Source organism: Perognathus longimembris, chromosome 10 (genome assembly GCF_023159225.1).
Source record: "Perognathus longimembris pacificus isolate PPM17 chromosome 10, ASM2315922v1, whole genome shotgun sequence".
In the NCBI taxonomy this organism is placed as follows: domain Eukaryota; kingdom Metazoa; phylum Chordata; class Mammalia; order Rodentia; family Heteromyidae; genus Perognathus; species Perognathus longimembris.
The window spans coordinates 29,234,297-29,240,296 of NC_063170.1; the positions used below are offsets into that span (position 1 = coordinate 29,234,297).

Sequence of the window (6,000 nt, forward strand, 5' to 3'; positions counted from 1 at the left end):
TAGTACATTAAAAACAACAACAAAGAAAAATCTCTTGTTTCTGCATCTTGGAGTTCATTTCTCTTAGCATCATCTTATATGGTCATATGTACGTAGCTTTTGAGCTATTGTGATCCTCTTCTAGGATTATCCTAGGCACATACTGATTATTACAAATGAGGGAAACCATGGATTCTCTTTGTTTGGGTCTGGCTTCACTTAATATGATTTTTTTCCTTATGAATGGGCAATGTCATTCTTTCTAGAATTCCATTGTACATATGCCACATTTTCTTGATTCTTTGATTTACTGGGGGTATCTGGGTTCATTTCATATCTTAGCTATGGTAAATAATGTTGCAATGAATAAAGTTGCACTGGTAGCTTTAGTGTGTCCTTGTTTGTGATTATGTGGGCTCCCAGGAGTGGGAATGCTGGGTCATAGGGGAGCTCTATGTTTAGTCTTGAAGAAACTCCATACTGCTTTCCAGAGTGGTTTGGAGCCTGTTTTTATCCCTTGCTGTAAGATGGGTCTCTTGAAGACAACAGATGGCAACTTTTTGTTTGCGGATCCATTCTGCCAGTCTGCTCCTCTTTATCGGAGAGTTTATACCGTTTATATTAAAAAAGATCAAGGATAAGAGTGTTTTTTCCCTTTCCATTTTCCTGTTAGGCTGTTTTTCCTCTCTTTTTTTTTTCTTGTCTTTAGTGAGCTGCTCTTTCTGTTGGGCTCTGGCTATTGTAGTTTCTTTCTGTTTCTGTGTGTCCTGTACGATTTCTGTTGGGTGGGGTTCCCCTCTTAGAATTCGCTGTAGGGCTGGTTTTTTATTCACATACTCCTTTAGATCCTCTTTGCTATGGAAAGATCTGGTTTTTCCCTCGAATATGAATTCTAGTTTCGCTGGATATCTTATTCTGGGTTGGCAATTGTTGGCCTGTAGGACTTGGATGGTGTTCTTCCATTCTCTTCGTGCGTGGTAGGTTTGTGTGGAGAGGTCTGCTGTTATTCGGATCCTCTTCCCATTGTAATAAATTTCTTTCTTCGCTTTGGCTGCATTCAAAATTTGCTCTTTATTCTTAAGATCTGAAGTCTTGATTATTACATACCTGGGCGAGGATTTTCTAGGGTCTGGTCTGCCAAGGTGTCCTATAGGCTTTGGTTACCTGGATGAGGCCCCTTGTGAGATTGGGGAAGTTTTCTGCAATCACTTTATTGAAAATATGTTGAAGCCCTCTGCTCTGGTATTCGGCTCCTTCTTCTATTCCAATTATGCACAGATTATATCTCTTGTCTTTGTCCACTAGCTCCTGGATTAGTCTGCCCTGGAGCTTTACCATTTCTTGGAGTGTGGTAATTTTCTAGTTCTTGTCGGCTGCATCATCGTCCAAGAGAGAGACTCTGGATTCAATATGGTCAATTCTTCGTGCTGTGGATTCAAGTGTGGAGTTTATGGATGTCAGGGAGCTGCTATTTCTGATTGCCAGATCAGCTCTGATCGTGGAAATTTCTTCCTTTAAAGAGTTGTATTTTAAATCTATTTTTTCGTGCATTTCACTTCTCAGGTGTTAAGGTCTTCTTTTTTTGTTTTTTGACCAGTCCTGGGGCTTGGACTCAAGGCCTGAGCACTGTCCCTGGCTTCTTCTTGCTCAAGGCTAGCACTCTGCCACTTGAGCCACAGCGCCACTTCTGGCCATTTTCTGTATATTTGGTGCTGGGGAATCGAACCTAGGGCCTCATATATACGAGGCAAGCACTCTTGCCACTAGGCCATATCCCCAGCCCCTGTTAAGGTCTTCTTAACAGAGGTTTGCACTGTATCCATTTTTGCTTCCATTTCTTTCTTGGCTTCCTGAAGGTCCTTCGAGACTTCCATTCTAAACTCCTGGAATTGTTTTCTGATTTCGTTCCTGAGGCTTTCTATCATTTCTGCTATCATAGCCTCAGTTGCTGTTTTATTCTCCATCTCCTCTTCGGTTGTACTGCTTTTTGGAGCTGGCGAGTTGGCTTGCCCTTTGATGAAATTTGTTATATTTCTTTGTGATGTGCACATCTGGAGATCTGTAGGTTGCTTCCTTGGGTTGGCTTTGTGCTGGTTCCCGCTGGACTGTCATTGGGAGACTCATTTGTGTCCTGGCTCTGGGTTTGAGTTTGGGTGTTGAACTTTACTGTCCAATGGCTGAGCATGACCATCTCAGTTGTTGCTGAGGTGGTCACCCTCGCTGCTGTTGGGGGCGGGTAGGTTCTGTGTCTTTCTCTGCTGGATAGTGTCCTGCCGCTGTGTTGTGCTGACCCTAGCGTGCCCCTGGTGGGGGTTTGTGGGTCGCTGATTCTGCGTGGCGTGGAGGCTTTTCTCTTCTTTGGTTTTTTTTTTTTTTTTTTTTGCCAGTCCTGGGCCTTGGACTCAGGGCCTGAGCACTGTCCCTGGCTTCTTCCCGCTCAAGGCTAGCACTCTGCCACTTGAGCCACAGCGCAGCTTCTGGCCGTTTTCTGTATATGTGGTGCTGGGGAATCGAACCTAGGGCCTCATGTATCCAAGGCAGGCACTCTTGCCACTAGGCTATATCCCCAGCCCATCTTCTTTGGTTCTTTATTCCACTCGGTACCTTGGTCAGAGGAGCTCACCTCTCAGATTGAGATTTGCCTCTGAGAGGCGGCTCGCCCACCTGTGTGGATTGCTTCTGTCGGAGCAGGTGTTGCTGTTGAGGGGCGGCCCCCCCACCTGTGCGGGGTGTGCCTATCAGAGCGGGTGTTGCAGCTCGCCTGCTTGTGCGCTCCCGTGGAGGGTTGGGCAGAAGATCCTCTTGCTGGAGGGCTAGCACACTGGCCCACACTGGCCCTCCGGGGGGCACATGCATGTGTACTCTAGTGCTTCCTTTGGGGATGTGCTGCCCCGAGTTGTTGGAGGGTGCTTGTGCCATCTGGCGAGTTTGCTGTGGGGGGCGGTATGCGTGGGCCCCAGCAGGATCAAGTGTCCGGGCGCGGGTTGGTGCCCACAGACTCTGTGTGCCTCTGCTGTGAGGGGGGGGCGTGTGTTCGGGCCCAGGTGTCCCTGCTGTGCTGGTGTTTCACACCAGCGAGCCTGTGACTGTTGTTCAAAAAGTCCGCGAGGACCAGGTGCCTCTGGTGGGGCTTCCAATGCCTACCAGTGTCCGGGCCCCTGCTGGGGAGCGGGCAGGGCCAGTACAGCCAGGTTCCGGCTCCACTGCTGGGGCTTTGGGGGGGATGCTTTGGCACTGCTCCGCCTGTTAGTTCCCGTGTCCTCCCAGAGGTCTTAGCGCTGCTAGATATGGGGCTGCTCTATTCTCTTGGGGTAGGGCGGGGGAGGAAGGGAGCTCTAGCTTCTTTGTAGGTTTTGGGTCTCTGCTAGAGCTGGTCTCCCATTTGGGGGGGGCGGGTAATGGGGAACTTACTGGTCCTGGGTTGTGTGTGTGTCCCGCGCTGCTGTGGGTTTTTCGGGGCTGTAGTGCTGGGGTGTGGCGATCAGTCGTTTGGTGGTGGCGGTCTCAGCTCTCCCCGTCTGTACCACGGGTTCCCTCGCTGCCGCCGTCTGTCTTGGTCGGTCTGCACTCTCTCTGGGGTCTGTGGAGCTCCTGCTGTCTGGACTCTGTACTCCTGGCGTGACTTTTCGGCTGTTGGTTTGCCGGCGCCGGGTCCCCTTTCCCAGCCTGGCCTTGTTCGGGCTGGGGTTGGTGGGTGGTGGTGGGGTAACCGCAGGTTATAGGCTCTTCTTTTTTTGTTCTTTTTTGTTTCCTGTGTTTCTCTGTTGCTTCTGGTGGTTGGGTTTGCTGGATTCTTGATGGGGTGTTGGGTGCTGGAGTTCCCAGCTCACTATTTGGTTGGAGCGAGTTGGGGTGCCTCCCTATTGTGACGGCGCCATCTCCTCTCCCGACAGATTTCTAGATTTCTTGATAATGGGCATTCTAATTGCTGTGAGGTGGAATCTCAATATTTTGATTTGTATTTCTTTTATGGTCAGAGATGTTGAAATTTTCTTCATGTCTATTAGTCATTCTTAGCCCATTTATTAATGGGGTGATTGTTTCTTGGAGGATTTTTTTTGGGGGGACTTAATTTTTTGAGTTCTAAGTATTGTTTAGATATGTGGCTCTTGTCTGTTGTATGGCTAATGAAGATCTTCTCCCAATCTGTGGGCTTTCTATTTATCTTGCTAACGGTGTCCTTTGCCATGCAGAAGCTGCAGTTTTATGCAACCCCATTCGTCCAACCTTTCTTTGATTTGTTGTATTTCTAAGTCTTCATTAAGAAAGTTTTAACTTGTACCAAGGAGCCCTAGTGTTTCTTCTATTCCTTCCTGTAATGTTTTTAGGGTATCTGCTTTTACCTCAAGGTCTTTGATCCATTTGGAATTGATTCTGGTTCATGGTAATATAGAAGAATCTAACTTTAGGTTTCTACAGGTGTTTAACCAATTCTGCCAGCATTGTTTGTTGAAGAGGGTGTCTTTCTTCCATCCTACTTTTTGGCTCCCTTATCAAAGATTAAGTGGCTATAATTCTGCAGGTTCATTTCTGGGTCTTCATTTCAATTCTGCTGGTCCTCAGACCTGTTCTTGTGCCAATACCAAGCTGTTTTTATTACTATAGCTTTGTAATAAGAGTTTGAAGTTTGGTATTGAAATTCTTCCAGCACTGTTCTTCCTGCTAAGGGTTGTTTTTGCTATTCTGTCTCTTTTATTATTCCGTATGAATTTTTGGATTCCTTTCCCGAGATAAAGAATGATGCTGGGGGCTTGGAATTTGCCTTAGTGGTAGAGTGCTTGCCTTGCATGCATGAAGCCCTGGGTTCACATACACAGAAAAAAAAAAGCCGAAAGTGGTGCTGTGGCTCAAGTGGTGGAGCGCTAGTCTTGAGCAAAAAGAAGGTCAGGGACAATGCCCAGGCCCTGAGTTCAAGCCCCAGGACTGGCCAAAAAAAAGAATAATGTTGGGATATTGATGGGTATTGCATTGAATTTTTAGATAGCCTTAGGCAGTATTGCTATTTTCGCGATGTTAATTCTCCCAATCCAGGAGCATGGGCGGTTTTTCTACTTCCTTAGTTCTGCCTTAATTTCCTTTTTCAGGTTTTTAAAATTTTCATCATAGGTGTCCTTCACTTCTTTGGTTAAGTTAATTCCTAGGCATTTAATTTTTTTGAGGCCATTACTAAAGGAGATGCTTTCCTGATTTCAGCCTCACTCTTTTCATTGTTGGCATACAGAAAAGCCAGTGATTTTTGAGAGTTAATTTTATTCCCTAGTACTTTGCCAAAGTTTCAGATCATCTTGAGAAACTTGGGAGTGGAGTCATGGGGTTCTTTAAATATAGGTTCATGTTATCCTCAAAGAGGAAGAATTTTACTTCATCTTTCCTTATTAGGATCCCCTTTGTGTTTGCCTCCTGCCTTATTGCTCTAGCTAGGAATTCCAATACTATATTGAAGAGTAGTGGAGTGGATATCCTTGGATATCCTTGTCTCATTCCTGATTTTAGAGGAAATGGCTTTAACTTTTCAACGTTAACCATAGTGCTAGCTGTAGATTTGTGATACATAGCCTTTATTATATTGAGGAAGGTTCCATAGATTTCTAGTTTCTCCAGAGCTTTTATCATAAATGTGTGTTGCATCTTGTCAAATGCTTTTTGTGCATCTCTTGAGATGATCATGTGGTTCTTGTCCTTGCTCCTATTGATTTACATTAATTGACTTGTGTATTGAACCAGCTTTGCATCCCTGGAATGAATCCTGTTTGAGCATAGTGTAATTAATAATTTTTTTAAAATTATTACTATAAAGATGATGTACAGAGGAGTTACATAAGTCAGGTAATGAATGTTTTTTTCCACAATGTCATCCTTGGCTTCCTTTAAATGTATAGAATAGGGATGGGTATTTTGGAACATGTTAGCTCCTGCAGGCATTTATGATGAATGCATGAAGTGAATGTGTCAGGTTAAAGGCTGCTTCTGCTGGAGAGAATACTAGACTTTGTCTCTGTCATTATTGGTAGAAAGAAGTTC

General features: G+C 45.3%; 1 protein-coding gene across 1 annotated transcript in view; it reads left to right on the plus strand.

Annotated features, from left to right (window-relative positions):
• The window catches only part of Shcbp1 (SHC binding and spindle associated 1), a 32,448-nt gene that overhangs the window by 24,660 nt on the left and 1,788 nt on the right, over window positions 1-6,000 (plus strand). The gene's annotated exons all lie outside the window — the stretch shown is intronic.